Below are 14,891 nucleotides of genomic sequence, written 5' to 3'. Positions count from 1 at the left end.
TTAACAGGGAGAACATGGATGAACTGAGATAGTATTTCATTCTGTCAGCACTCTTTAGGCCTCAGTTGGGTAATGCTGTTCAGTATTTGTTCCTTAGTTGAAAGAGAATCATAGATAAGTTTGAATCAGTTCAGAAGAGAGCAAGAAAAATAATAAAAGGCTTGGATGATGAAATCTATAAAGAAATATTAAGGGAACTTGGCATGTTTGGACTGGAGGAAAGGGAACAGAGGCAGAGCGACTGCTTACACACAGGAAAGATACTAAAAAGGAAAGAAGGAATCAGTTATTCCAATAAGTCAGTCAGTATTAAGTTGGGCTTGAACTACAGTTGATTAAACTTAGTTTAAATATCGAAAGCAATTTTGTGAGTAAATAACAATTTACCATGGAAATAAGTTATCTTTAAAGGTTATGATAACCTACTTTATAAATAATTTTGAAGTGTCAAACTTGGAGAACTTTTGCAGTTTTGGTACAATGGAAGGAGATGATACAGCTCATGCCCAAACTTATTTATAGGAATCACTGCTGTACAAATATGTCTATAGTTCACGCCTCCCCTGACATAACTATAGATATAAGAATCTGCTTTAAAAATAGAGTTCTTTATTATTAAACATCACATGATTTTTTTGGCAGACATTTTGTCATCATTTAAGTGACAGGACTATGTTATCTTTCCTTCAATATTAATTCATTCTTTGATTCTTCCTACTCTTACTGAATTCCCTTTCATTACTTTATGTCACTTTATGGTAAGATGTAATGGTACTAAATGATGTGAACAAATTTCCTGAGTCAAAAACTTTATCACAAGGTTTGCTATATTTTTATAGTTTCCTTCTTTGTTAGGTTTAGTAAACTAGGATAAGTAAAATACTATTGAGGACCAGAGAGCTTCCAAAGGTAAGACAATCAGTCCTTTTGCATTAGTCTTAGTTATGAGTCCATAGAACTGGATAAGCACAGACATAGTGATGTATGGTATGAATTTAGACACTATTTCAGAAAGTAGGAATTCAGTTGCCCATTTGTCTTTCTTCCTTCCTTCCTTCTTCCTTCCTTCCTTCCTTCCTCCCTCCCTCCCTTCCTCCCTTCCTTCTTTATTGTATCTTTCTTCCTTTCTCTTTCTTCATTTTCTCTTCTTTCTTTCTTTCTTTCTTTCTTTCTTTCTTTCTTTCTTTCTTTCTTTCTTTCTTTCTCTCTCTCTCTCTCTCTCTCTCTCTCTCTCTCTCTCTCTCTCTCTCTCTCTCTCTCTCTGTCTTTGTAATAGGGTAATTCTTTCTTTATAATAGGAGGATAGTAGGTGCACTTGTAAGAATAAATGAGATCACTATATAGAATTCATATCCAGGGTAGGTATTTAACAAACAATTATCCCCTTTGGCTTCCTTTATGAGCATTTTGATGTCACTTCCCTGCACAATGCAGTAGTAGTCCTCTTTCTCCTATTCAAATTTTAGTTTCATTGTAGCTGATGTCAAAGCCTTTTATAATCTGATTCTCTTCTTCCCTTTCAAGCTTATTTTGATGCTTTTTTTGCTGACAATATTTATTGGTAGTAGATCAGGCCAAATTTCAAACTCAGAGCCATCCAGAAACAATCATTGAAGAGCAGGGAACAAGAACAGCAGTTATGGGGCCGGGGATTTAGCTCAGTGGTTTTGCTGCCTACTGCGCAAGCGCAAGGACCCGAGTTCGATCCCCGGTACCAAAAAAAAAAAAAAAAAAAAGAACAGCAGTTCCGGAAATTCATGGCAAGAGGGGCAAATAGACATAGATTTGGGGGCAATAGGTTTGGTGTGCTTTATCCCCAAGGGTTTATGTGTCAGAGACTTTATTTCTAGATGATTTTAAGAGGTGGTGGAATTTTAAAGGACAGCTTAATAGGAAGTGCTTAGGCCATTAGTGACATCCTTATCCTTTGAAGAAACTGAGCAATTTTGTGGGACTCTGAGTTAGTTCTTGTGAGAGGGTTCTCATAAAAATTAGCATGTCTGACCCTTGAAATCATTCTCCAGATTCCTTTCCGAGATGAAATTTTTCCCTCTTGTACTTTTTCTACCATTTTGATGCCATCATCCTCACCAGAGCTGAGCAGATCTTGGATCCATGGCCCTTGATCCTCAAGATAAACTTGAGCTAGATAAACTTATTTCTTGGTAGGTTACCTAGGCTCTAGTATTTTGTTATAGAAACAACATAGGTAAATAATGATGGCATCCTCAGATCATGACACGTTTTTATCCATCACAGTGTTTACACTCATTGACCTAAACATATTGATTTCAATGTCAAACCTGGTCTTTTGATGCACACTGTAGGCAGAAATTGTAAAAATGTGTGTTTCAGATTATAAGCTTTGTAAGATTTTGATACCAGTTTGTAAACTTGTTGTTTGAACTTTGTTTTTCTTGTACTGAAATATTATTTTCCAGCAGATGTTGGCTAGCTATCTCACTAGTCTGTTGCCCATTGTTTACAAGGAACTTCCTTATCTCTCAGTGTACTCCCCAACCCCCAAAATGGCATCCCTGTCCTGAACACACTGATAACACAGCCTGTGGTCAATCTTAGTCACCTCAAGTTAAGCAAGTTCTTTGAGGTCTGTGACTACGTTTTCAAACAGAAGATGGACTTTTAAATGGAGAGTACCAAAAAATGGAGAGGTACAATAGCGAAAGGAAAAAATGGAAAGGCAGATGGAAAACAGATGATTTTCTGCCTGGACTACTTGCATTAGCCTGTTTGTTCTTTATTCCGCCTCCATTTCCCCCAACTATAATCAGTTTACTTCTTTGCAAAATATCCAAAGTTATTAATTTATCATTCTCATCCCCACTATTTCCATCAGAAACAAAAATTCAAATTTATTACTCTTATCTATAATCTCTCATAATTTAGAGGGCACATCTATATTTATTTAAAACCACACTCCCATCTTTGCTTCCAAAAGTGACCATACCCCACTTAACCTTTGAGTCCTCAGGCATATCAAGTTCTTCTCAGCTTATAGCCTTCCAATTACATATAGTTTTTATCTGGAATTTCTCTTCTGGCTTTGTGTGTTGTCTCTTTTTATTGTTCAGAATGAAGATGTAAAATTACTTTCTGAAAGTATGTATTTTTGATCTTTCTTTTCATGTATGTCCTTTCTATTTAGAGCTAATATAGCATAATATTTTTCATCTTCATAATGTTCTTAATTGAGAGTTTATTGACTGGTTTACCTTTTGATTATTTGCCCCTTTCACTAGATTATAAACTCTAAAGGAAAACATTTATTTCTTTCAGTTGCAGCACCATATGTGCAGTTACTTTCAGAATGCTTGGTTATCATTAGTAGGTACATATGAGATACATACCTAGATGTCTGAACGAAACCCCAAAATTTGTAGCCTCATACTTGAGCCCTCCCACCTGAGATCTTAGTGTCCATCTGCTGCAGGCTGAGCCATGAGATGGGCCTTCTTCTCTTCCCTGCTTCTTTCTCCTCCATAGATTAGAGACAGTGTCTGTTTGACTCATATTGTAGAACCTGGATGGCACAGCCCCAGGAGACAGTTACCTTGTATCCTTCCAGGTTACCTTTCTGGACATGCATGGATCACAAGACAATCATGCCATGTTCACATAGCACTATTTGCCCTGCCTTCTCTTCCTTTTTGCTTCCACTATAAATAAAGAGCAAGTGGTGCTCCAGGCAGCCATTAGCTCTGGACAAGCTATGGTTCCACCTGGTCCCAGTTAAGAGTAATCTTGGTCTTCAACGTCTTCTTTCATCTCCCGCCACTCTCCTTGGCTTCAAATCCTAGGCTTTGTGGGTCACAGACTCCATCCTAATTGATTCCTAGTTTATTGATATCATGACAGGAAATTGTGTGATAAATCTGAAAGCTTCAGTTAGCTGTTAAGACTCTCTGTGCTTTTGTTGACATTGGACCTCATCATCTCTGATTTCATTGGGCTTTTTCTAATAGACTTACCTCAAGCCAAGAATAAGAATCCTTCACACACTAATGAAGTGCAATATGTATTTCTTCACTGTTGATCTTTCAATGTACTTGGTAAGTAGAAGCAGCTCCCATGACCTACATTCAGTACATAATTCAAATGTCCCAATTTTTTAAATATAAATTAAAGTTACCACTGGCATCAGTTTCTAAGTTTCTTTCTGATGGCTCAACATGTGCCAAGGTACAATAAATGTAAGGGAGGCAATGTCTTCTGCAGGAAGAAGTAGAAATTCTCACTAGAGATACACAAATTAAGCTACAGGTATAAAACAGTTTTGTGTCGGTGCTACTAATGTGCCTATGATACCAAGGGAGCTTTCTCTTTTTTAATTAATTTTATTGGTACATTTTAGGTATACAATATAATGACATTCATCATTGAAAACTTGCACCTTTATATAATCTTTCTTAGGTCTTATTTTTTCCCATATCCCTTGTCCTCCCTTCAACCCCTCCATCCTTCCCTATTTAAAAAGCCTTTGTTTCCATTTTTCATTTTATCATATTAATTCCATTCCCTTCTTTCCTCTCCCCTACCTCTCCCACTTCCCCTTCCCCTTTGCCCCTTTTCTTCCTATTTCACATTATCTATTATACCTTTTAGTCCTTATTTACACTTTCATTTTCTCACACTAGAGAAACTATTTGGTATTTACACATGTGTGTCCTATTTATTTCACTTAAGAATATAGCTTCAATGTGCATCTATTTAGCTATAAAGGTCTCTAATTTCTCACTTTTTATGCCTGAATAGTACTCCATTTAAAACACACACACATTTTCTTTATCCAGTCTCTAATTGATGGGCAAATGGGCTGCTTCCACATTTTAGTTATTACAAACTGTGCTGCAATGAACATGGGTGTACATATATCACTGCGGTATGATACTTTTAATTGTTTGGGGAAGATACCCAGTAGGGGAATAGCTGGGTCAAATGGGCCCTCTAATCCTAGTTCTTTGAGGTATCTCCATACTGATTTCCACAGTGGTTGCACCAGTCTACACTCTCACCAACAATGGAGAAGGGTTCCTTTTTCCCCACAACCCCACCAGCATTTGTTATTGGTAGATTCTTCTTAAGAGCCATTATTTCTGGAATGAGGTGGAATCTCAGTGTTGTTTTCATCTGCATCTCTCGAATGACCAGTGATGTTGAACATTTTTTCATATGTTTATTGGCTATTTCTACTTCTTTGTCTGAGAAATGTCTGTTCATTTCAGATGCCCATTTTTGAATTGGGTCTTTAAATTTGGGAGGTCTGATTTTTTTAAGTTCTTTATAATTCTAGATAGTAGACCTTTGTCTGAGGAACAGCAAGTGAAAATTTTTTCCCACATTGTGGGTTGTCTCTTCACACTGTTGCTGGTTTCTCTTGCTGTGCAGAAGCTTTTTAATAAAAAGGGATCCCACTTGTTGATTCTTTGTGCTAGTTCACAGGCCACAGAGGTTTTGTTCATAAAATTTTTTCCTACTCCAGCATCTTTAAGAGATCTACCTAACCTCTGTTACAACCGGTTCACCGTTTCTCTTTAAATATTTAGATCTTTAATCCATTTTGATTTTAGTTTAGTGCATGGTGAGAGATATATATCTAGTTTTAATCTTTGGCAAGTTGAAACCCAGTTTTTCCAGCACTATTTATTAAAGAGGCTATCTTTCCTCCAGTGTGGGTATTTGGCTCTTTTGTCAAATATGAGGTATCTGAGTGTGTCTGGAGTGGTTTCTCCATCTTCTAATCTGTTCCACTGGTCCACAGGTCTGTTTCTTTGCCAGTACCATGCTGTTTTTATCACAGTAGTTTTGTAGTATAGTTTCAAGTCGGGTGTTGTGATACCCCCTGCCATGTCTCTGTTACCTAGAAGTGCTTTTGCTATTCTGGGTCTCTTCTTGTTCCAAATGAATTTTTGGATTGTTTTCTCAAGGTTCATGAAGTATGCTGCTGTGACTTCAATTGGGATTGCATTGAATCTATTTAGCAGTTTTGGAATTATGGCCATTTTCACTATGTTGATTCTTCATACCCAGGAGCAAGGGATTTCTTTCCATATTCTGATATTGTCTTCAATCTCTCTCTTCAGAGTGCTATAGTTTTCAGAGAAGAGGTCTTTGATTTCTTTTGTTAGGTTGATTCCTAGGATATTTCAGATTTTGGATGCTATTGTGAAAGGAATTGTTTGCCCTATTTCTCTCTCAGTGAGTCTTGTTTGTGTAAAGGAAAGCTATTGATTTTTGTGTGTTGACCTTGTATCCAGCTACTTTACTGAATTTGGTTATTAAATCTAGAAGACTTGGTGGAGTTCTTGGGGCCTTCTTTATAGAGTATCATGTCATCTGCACATAATGACAGTTTGACTTCTTTGTTTCCTATCTAAATTCCTTTTATTTCTTTTTCTTATCTAATTCCTGTGGCAAATGTTTCCAAAACTATATTGAACAGGAGTGGAGATAGTGGACATCCTCATCTTGTTCCTGATTTTAATGGGAAAGATTTCAGTTTTTGACCATTTAGTATGATATTGGCTATTGGTTTTTCATAGATGGCTTTTATCAGTTTGAGGTAGGGACTGTCTATTAAAATTTTTGTAGGGTTTTTATCATAAATGCACGTTGTATTTTGTCAAAACTTTTTCTGCATCTATTGAAATGATCCTATGATTTTGTCCTTGGCTTTATTGATATAGTGTATTACATTGATCGATTTGCATATGCTGAACCATCCTTGCATCCCTGGGATGAATCCCACTTGGTCAGGGTGTATGATCTTCTTGATGATCTTCTGCATTCTATTTGCCTGTATCTTATTAAGAATTTTTGCATCTATGTTCATTAGTGAGATTGGCCTATAGTTCTCTTTTTCGGTTGGGTCTTTCTCTGCTTTGGGGATCAAGGTGATGCTTGCTTCCAGGAGTGAATTCAGGAGTATTGCTTCCCTTTCAATTTCATTAAAGAGTTTAAACAGTAGTGGCAGTAGTTCCTCTCTAAATGTCTTATAGAATTCAGCAGTGAGTCCATCAGAACCTGGGCTTTTCTTACTTGGTAAGTTTTTAATTACCTTTTCAATTTCATTGATTGATGTTGGGTTGTTAAGAATTTTTAGGTCATCTTCATTCAACTTCGGTAATTCATATGTATCTAGGAATCTGTCCATTTCTTCTGTGTTTTCCATCTTATTGGTGTGTAGGTTCTTGAAGTAGATATTGATGATCCTCTGGAGTTCTGCTGGGTCCATTGTAATTTCATCCTTTTCATTCCTAATTGCATGGATTTGGGCTTTTTATTCCCTTTTTCTGATAAGGTTGGCTAAGGGTTTGTCAATTTTGTTTATTCTTTCAAAGAAGCAACTCTGCTTCATTGATTTTTTTGTATCATTCTCTTAGTCTCCATGGCATTGATTTCTGCTCTGATCTTTACAATTTCCTCCCTTGTATGAGATTTAGGTTTGTCCTGCTCTTCTTTTTCTAGAAGCTTGAGTTCCAGCATCAGGTTATTCATTTGGGCTCACTCTGTTTTCCTAATGTGAGTATTCACTGCTAAGAATTTCTCTCATAAGTCAGCTTTCATTTTGTCCTATAGATTCCAATATGTTGTATTATTATTTAATTGAAGAAACTGTCTGATTTCTTCTTTAATTTTGTCTGTGACCCATTGGTTTTTCAGAAATGTGTTGTTCAATTTCCATGTGTTTATGAAATTTTTGCAGTTTCTTTTGCTATTGATTTCCGATTTCATTGGACTATGGTCTGATAATATACAGGGGATAACTTCAGTTCCTTTGCACTTACTTAAACATGTTCTATGAGTGATTATGTGGTCTATTTTGGAGAATGACCTGTGTGCAGCTGAAAAGAATGTGTATTCTGATCTTGTGGGATGGAATATTCTGTAAACATCTGTTAAGTTCATTTGTTCAAGAGTTTGATTGTGTTCTAGAATTTTATTGCTTATTTTTTTTACTATTCTATCTATTTGTGACAGTGGGGTATTGATGTCCCCCACTACTATTGTGTTAGTCCTTATTTGATTTTTCATGTCCATTAGTATTTGTTTCATATAGTTGGGTGCACTAGTGTTTGGTGCATATATATTGATTGTCATCTGTTCCTCTTGGATTGTTCCTTTTACAAGGATGTAGTGTCCTTCTTTGTCTGTCTTAATCAGTGTTGGTTTGAAATCCCCTTGATCTGCAAAGAGGATAGCTACTCCTCTGCTTTTTTTTGGGTTCCCATTGCATGGAGTATTGTTTTCCACCCTTTAACTTTCAGTCTTTGAGTTTGTTTTTGAATTAAGTGTGTTTCAGGTGTGCATCATATTGTTGGGTCTTGCTTCTTGACCCATTCTGTCAGTCTATTTCTTTTGATTTGTGAATTGAGACTGTTAACATTGATGGTTATAACTGATACGTATTGACTTATCATGGTCATGACATTTCCTTTCTGTTGGATTCTCCCTCTTTGCTTTTAATTTCTTGTCATGCCCAATGGATTCTTTCTGCTGGGCTTCCTGGGGTTGTGATCCTCATTGTCTTTTCCTAGGATGTTGTCTAAAATGTTTTAGAGTGCTGCTTTGGTATTCATGGGGTTCCTAAGGTGCTCTTTGTCATGAAAGTATCTTATTTCTCCATCAATTCTGAAAGATAGTTTTGCAGGGTACATCAATCTGGGTTGGAGGCTGTTTTTCTTTAGGGCTTGAAATGCATCACTCCAAGCTCTTCTTGCCTTGAGGGTTTGCATTGAGAAGTCTGATGTGATTCTGATGGGCTTTCCTTTGTATGTGATTTGTTTCTTTTCTCTGCTTGTTGAATTTTGTTCTTCTTCTGGGTTTCTGGAGTCTTAACTATTATATACCTATGTGTAGATTTTTTTGATCAAGGTAGTTGGAGTCCTATATGCCTCGCTTATCTGTATGTCAAGTTCCTTTCCCCTCCTTGGGGAGTTTTCTGCCATCACTACTGTGAACAGTTATTTTATGTTGTCTGCACTCTCTCCTGTTTCTTCATTAACTCCAATCAGTCTTATGTTATTCTTCTTTGCATCACCTAGCAGCTGCTGGATTGATTTCTCGTGTTCCCTTACTATTTTAAAGCAATTTTTCTTTTCCTGGTCACTAATTGCAATCTTATTTTCTATATCTGAAATTCCGTTCTCACATTGGCTCATTCTGCTGCATAAACTTTCAATGGAATTTTTAATCTCCTGGAAATCTATTTGCATCTGTTTTATGGATTCCATTTGTTTCCTATGTTGGGATTCCATCATGTTCCTCAGCTCCTCTATTTTTTTTATATGTGTCCTCTCTAGACTTATTAATCATGTCTTGCACTATGGGCACATTCTCTGTTGTTATCTCAGAAATTATTTCTGATTTCATTTTTTCCAGATCCTCTTTAATTGCCAGTTCATGGAGTTCAGGTGTCTGAGTATCATATTGTTCCATCTCGTTTCCCTTTGGGGTTGCTTTAGGTGATCTGCGAGTCTGGTTTTGAAATTTGTTTACATGTCTTTTCATTTTAATGGGGAAGGGGAGAGGATGTATGCTCCTGAGGCCCATGAGGTTCACCTCCTTGGTGCTGGGGGTGGTGGTACAGCAGCCCAGAAGTTTCATCTCCTGTACACTGGTGGCAGCTCTGCTCTTCCAAACATTTAAACTTGGCTGGCCTTCAGAACTGAGAACCAGTCCTTTCTTGTGCCTTCCTCTGACACCCTGGAGGCTGGTTTCTGCCTCTTCACTGGATGTTGGTTTACTTCCAGAACAGCTTGAGCACATCAGGTCAAGGAGACAGGGTTGCGGGCTCCCAAAGAGAAGACCTGGGAAGTCCTCTGATCCGCTGCTGGTAACATGCACTTGGCTTTTCAGGGAGCTTTCTAGTCCTTGTCATTTGGGAAAGATTATACAACTTAGAAGGACAGAATATATTTGCCAGTTATTTCATCTGCTTTTCTTTCTATTCTCTACTTCATATATAAATGCTTCTTATTCACTCTAAATATAAAACTGCAGCATAAACAAATAAAACACAAGACAACCATGGTGCTCCGATAATCTTCATAAGGAGTGGTGTGGGTGAATACTGGTGAATATAAACATGTTTAACTTTATAATACACACCTGAGAACTAAAATGTATGCATGATGAATACTTGTTAAAAAATAAAAAGGCATATGTGTGATTTATGTAAATCATTAAATTAATGCACACAGCAGAAATATAGCTAGAATTATAGTAAATATCTAAATAATATATATGTTTACTAAGATTTTTTAAAGTATGAGATTTAATATAGTTCCTACAGAATATAATTGTGGATTTTATTGTAGTTTTTACATATAAATATTTTAATTTGATTTTAGGTCTAAATTATCCTAGGCCTGGGATTATTTACCTGTTCACAATAGGACTTTTATCTCCATATAAAGATGTTTTTGTTGATCCCCTGTGATGTCCTAATCCTTACTCAATATGATGGAGTTTTACAATTTTTATGATCAAAGTATGACAGTATTCATACAAAGGTAAGATTCCTCTCTGAAACTCATTTCTCACATCAAAGCCTGAAATGTAAAATCAGTGCTTTTATTTAAACATAATAGGAGCTTATTTGAATCCTAAACTCTAGCCATTCTATGTAGATATGTAGATAATTATACATTTTCTTAGCCCTTGATTCTAGTAAGTATTTTGTGTGTGTGTGTGTATATATATATATATATATTTCACCATATTGTATAGCAGTGATTTTTACCTAAAAAGTAATAATGATAGGAATATTAACTTTTATTTGCATGTAGCATATGGTTTTTTACATAGTAATTACACACATACAAATGTCTTAAGTGAAATATTCTCCAAAGTTGAAGAATAAAGATATAATAGAAAAGACTTGCTAAGGAATTATCTTAAATCACAACATAGTGAAAGCAATCAAATTAGATTTTTATATTTAAATCATTGCCTCCTCTCTGACACAAAGACACGTCAGTGCTTTGAATTTAACCAACATTTATATAACCAGTGTAAACTATACTGTTACAGAATTACTGGACTGGTAGCTTGGTTAAAGACATAATACTTGATATGATGCATTTTTTTAATACATGATAGGTTTCAGTAAAACAAGGACCCTTATTTCCTGGATAAGAGGCTAAATTATGTGTAAATTCTCCAGAAAAGAATACAAATGTATTTGTAATTATATAGTAAATGTTCAAATGTAAAACAAAATAGAATACAAAGACAAAGCCAATTTATTTTTTTAAATGAGGCTTTATATGCCTAATAGAAGGATGAAAGTGATTATTCGGTTAGAACTGCTAGAAATAGGATTATCCCTTCTATTCTGATTAGATTTATTGGACTGGGTAGACAAAAATTCAGCAGAAATAGCATTTGCATTAGAAGTAGCCAAGAATGAAGAGATAATCATGGGCAGTCACCACTGTCAGAAACCATTCCTTGCATTTATTGTGTTTGCAGTACACTGCATTGCAAAGTGCTTCAACAAGAGTTATATATCCTCTTACCTATGAGAGGCCTTAGAAGTCCTCATTTTCCCCAGCAGTACATGCGATGTTAGAAGTCCCAGCACTAGGCTGGCATCATGTCTGTATGTAGACCAATGGTAAAGCCTTGTCAGGATCCCAGAATTTACTTACCCATAGCCAAGATTATACTTTGGAGATTGGAAAGGAAAGAAAATCTCAGGTAAATATCCTTAGAGCAATGATTTCTAGTTGTATTGATGAAGAATACTTAGAAGAATGAGAAGAAGAGAAAGCAGAAAATCAAAAAGTAAGACTTTTTTTTAAAAAAAAGAAAAGAATAGAACTAGAGAGTTTCAGGGCAACACAAATGATAACAAATACCCCATGAAAGATATTATCTCCCAATGATGAAAGTGATCATAATGTATACCTAAAATGTACCAATAATGTTAATTTTAAAAAGACATGTATCTAATGAAGAAGTAGAGTCAAGTGTCGACATACAAAAAAACAAACCAAAACAAAACAAAAACAACTGGGAAAATTGTTAGTACAAGCCTGATGATGCATAAGGTTTTTTGTAAAAAGATATCCTTTTCAGGATAGTTACACTAGTTATATGAATCTAAATTATCACTTTTTTATTCAGAAGATTAAAAAAATTCAAGAATAGTAATCTGGTATCTGTATCTTTTTCCTAACTGTATAATCAGTTAGCATTGTCTTTTTAAGCCATTTCTAAGACTCTTGTTAAAAATACAATGTTTTTTGGTCTGGGGATTTAGCTCAGTGGTACCGTGCCTGTCTTGCAACCACAAGGCCCTGAGTTTGATCCCCAGTACCAGACAAAAAATGTTTTTAAATTTCACAAACCATTTGAATTTCTGTTTCTTCAGTAGAGTCTATGGTTTAAGAAATTTTTATTCTCACATGAATAAATTAATTGCTTTCATCATAAATGGGGAAAACAAAGTTAAATTAACTGCTTCCATCATGTGAGATGTCATCAAAAATTATGGTGGTTTAAATTGTAAAATGTTTATTACCATGAAAGGGAATGTCCCATCAACACTTGTCACTTTCAACACACTTTATCATTTTTGCTGTTTTCTGAAGCAGTTCTAGAAGTCTTTTTTGTGTGTGTGGGTGTCTTCAGTTGTGCTGTGGTGGATGCCTTGTTGTCTTGAATGGATTCAAAATGTTTACTTTTGATGTTCATTTTGACTTTGAGGAAAAGCCAGAAGTCAAATAGTGCCATATTCAATGACTAAGTTGAATGAAGGCATGACATAATTATTTTATGAACCTGCCTCTCCAATGGTAACAGTATGTTTTATAACACTTCATAAAGACATTCACAAAAGAAAACTTACAGAACTGCTTCAGAAAATGGTAAAAATGATGGTATAAGTGTATTGGAAGGAAGGGAAGTTATTTTCAGGGAAGTCTTTACTGTAATAATTTCTAAAATTTAAACATTAATCTCTTCTCAGCCTTTTGGCTAAGATCAAATGTAAAATTTAAACATTGATGCTTTATTTTCATTACCTCTTACAAATGGATAAAATGGATAAAACAAAATAAACTTGGTGGAATTATGTGGACCAGAAATGAAAATGAGGATGTTCCAGTTCTTTTTGGAGAACTTTTTAGCTCTATGGCTATCAGTAAGACAAAGCTCTCAGAACTCACCTTTAACATAAATGGCCTCTAAGATATTTTCTGCTCTGACATGATTTTATTTTTCTAAATTCTTTTATTTCAACTACTAACCTACTTTTTGTATTGTAAAAACTCTGCATTCCTTTTATCCAGTTTAAGTCCTGAACATTTAAGAGCATGGATAAATAAGTACAAAATACTTGAATATTTAAAGTTCCAAATATTTAAATATTTAAGTACTTGGTTTCCCTAAAGTGGTATAAGATGGTTCATGGCATGGTTTTTTATCATGTAGCACTGAATCACATGGTGAGAAAGTTATCCTTTTTCACATGTCTTCAACCATTTGATTACATCTAAAGCAGTCTCGATTTGCTGCTAGCAAGGCTTTACCACCACCTTTATAAACACTTGGTAATTTCCATTTTTAAAAATTCACAGTAAAAGACCCAATCAAAAAAAATTCAACTGAAATGAACAGATATGTCTCAGAGGAAGTACAAATTGCCAATAAATATATGAAAAAGTGCTCAGACTATCTGGCCGTTAGATAAATGCAAATTAAAAAGCAATGCTAAGATTCCATCTTACTACACAAAGAAAGGCCATCATCAAAAAATCAAATAATGGGTCGAGGATTTAGCTCAGTGGTTTCGCTGCCTGCTGCACAAGCGCAAGGACCCGAGTTCAATCCCTGGTACCAAAAAAAAAAGAAAAAATCTAATAATAACATGCTGTCAAGGCTGTGGGGAAGAAGGAATTGTAGAAATTACCTGATACGTTACCTCCTGGCAACCACACTGAATATTATGAAATCTTAGCTTATAAGTTTGATGAATATGTTCTACCAGATCTGAAGTGTTTTTACTCATTTTGGCTAAGACATTGATTCAGTATTAAATAAGTCAAGTTTCTTGAAGCCCATAAAATTTGACATCTTGTTCAGATGACACTCATTTACACTCTGCAGTCTATTACTGTATTTCAAAACAATTCTGGCCCAACTATCTCTCCCTAATAATTTCAAAAGTCTTCATAGCCTAAAAGTTGATGCCTATAAAATTACTTTATAATCAATGTATTCAGTGAGGCCTGGGGTAGTTATATAAACTAATAGGCAAATAATAAATAAGCTTCCAAGTTCTTACATATTTTAGCTATAATAGTCAACTATTTTTAGTAATAGCCTAATATTACATTTATCATATTTAAATGATAGTTTCAGTAAACATTTTTTGGTTATAAGTTTAAATATCATTGTGGCCAAATTAATTAAACAGGATTGTAGTATTTATTCAGTTATTTATTCAGTAAAAATATCATGCTATGAACCATAAATATAAAGAATTATAAATAAACTAAAAATATATAAATATACTATAAACATATAGAATTTTTGTTTATTTTTTGAAAACTGATAAATGTTGGAAAATAAAGAAAGTCCCCACTTTCATTTGGGTTAAACTACAGTGAAAACACAAGATGAACAAGCTGTACAAATAGTGTGATAAATGTTTAGCATCACATAACAGGAACATCCAAATGTGTCCATTAACTGCAAGATCCTGCAATACTTCTGATGTACTTAATTTTCAAGCTAGTTCAGACTTTGAAGCTTGTAAAAAAAAATTGTACAGAATATACCTAATCAAACTGTAACTTTCCTAAACAAATTTCCTGTAATCACAATGGACATTCAGTAACACTTATCCTCTATAATGTAAGATG

The 14,891-nt window shown here is 35.0% G+C and overlaps 1 protein-coding gene and 1 pseudogene across 2 annotated transcripts in view; both read left to right on the top strand.

Moving 5' to 3' along the window:
* Nucleotides 1-14,891, top strand: part of Lsamp (limbic system associated membrane protein) — a 2,156,433-nt gene that overhangs the window by 501,620 nt on the left and 1,639,922 nt on the right. The gene's annotated exons all lie outside the window — the stretch shown is intronic.
* The window catches only part of LOC147830465 (dnaJ homolog subfamily C member 14 pseudogene), a 190,292-nt pseudogene that overhangs the window by 139,570 nt on the left and 35,831 nt on the right, over nucleotides 1-14,891 (top strand). The window contains exon 2 of the transcript XR_015452873.1: nucleotides 1-14,891. This exon is cut by the window's left edge and continues 136,102 nt beyond it; it is cut by the window's right edge and continues 35,831 nt beyond it. The product of XR_015452873.1 is annotated as a dnaJ homolog subfamily C member 14 pseudogene (transcript).

The sequence above is a fragment of the Heterocephalus glaber genome, unplaced genomic scaffold (assembly GCF_053883595.1).
Source record: "Heterocephalus glaber isolate CG9 unplaced genomic scaffold, H.glaber_assembly_v1.0 deba00000122, whole genome shotgun sequence".
NCBI classification, from domain to species: Eukaryota; Metazoa; Chordata; class Mammalia; order Rodentia; family Bathyergidae; genus Heterocephalus; species Heterocephalus glaber.
The sequence above is the reverse complement of the archived record's forward strand: the minus strand, read 5'-3'. Positions and strand labels throughout refer to the sequence as shown.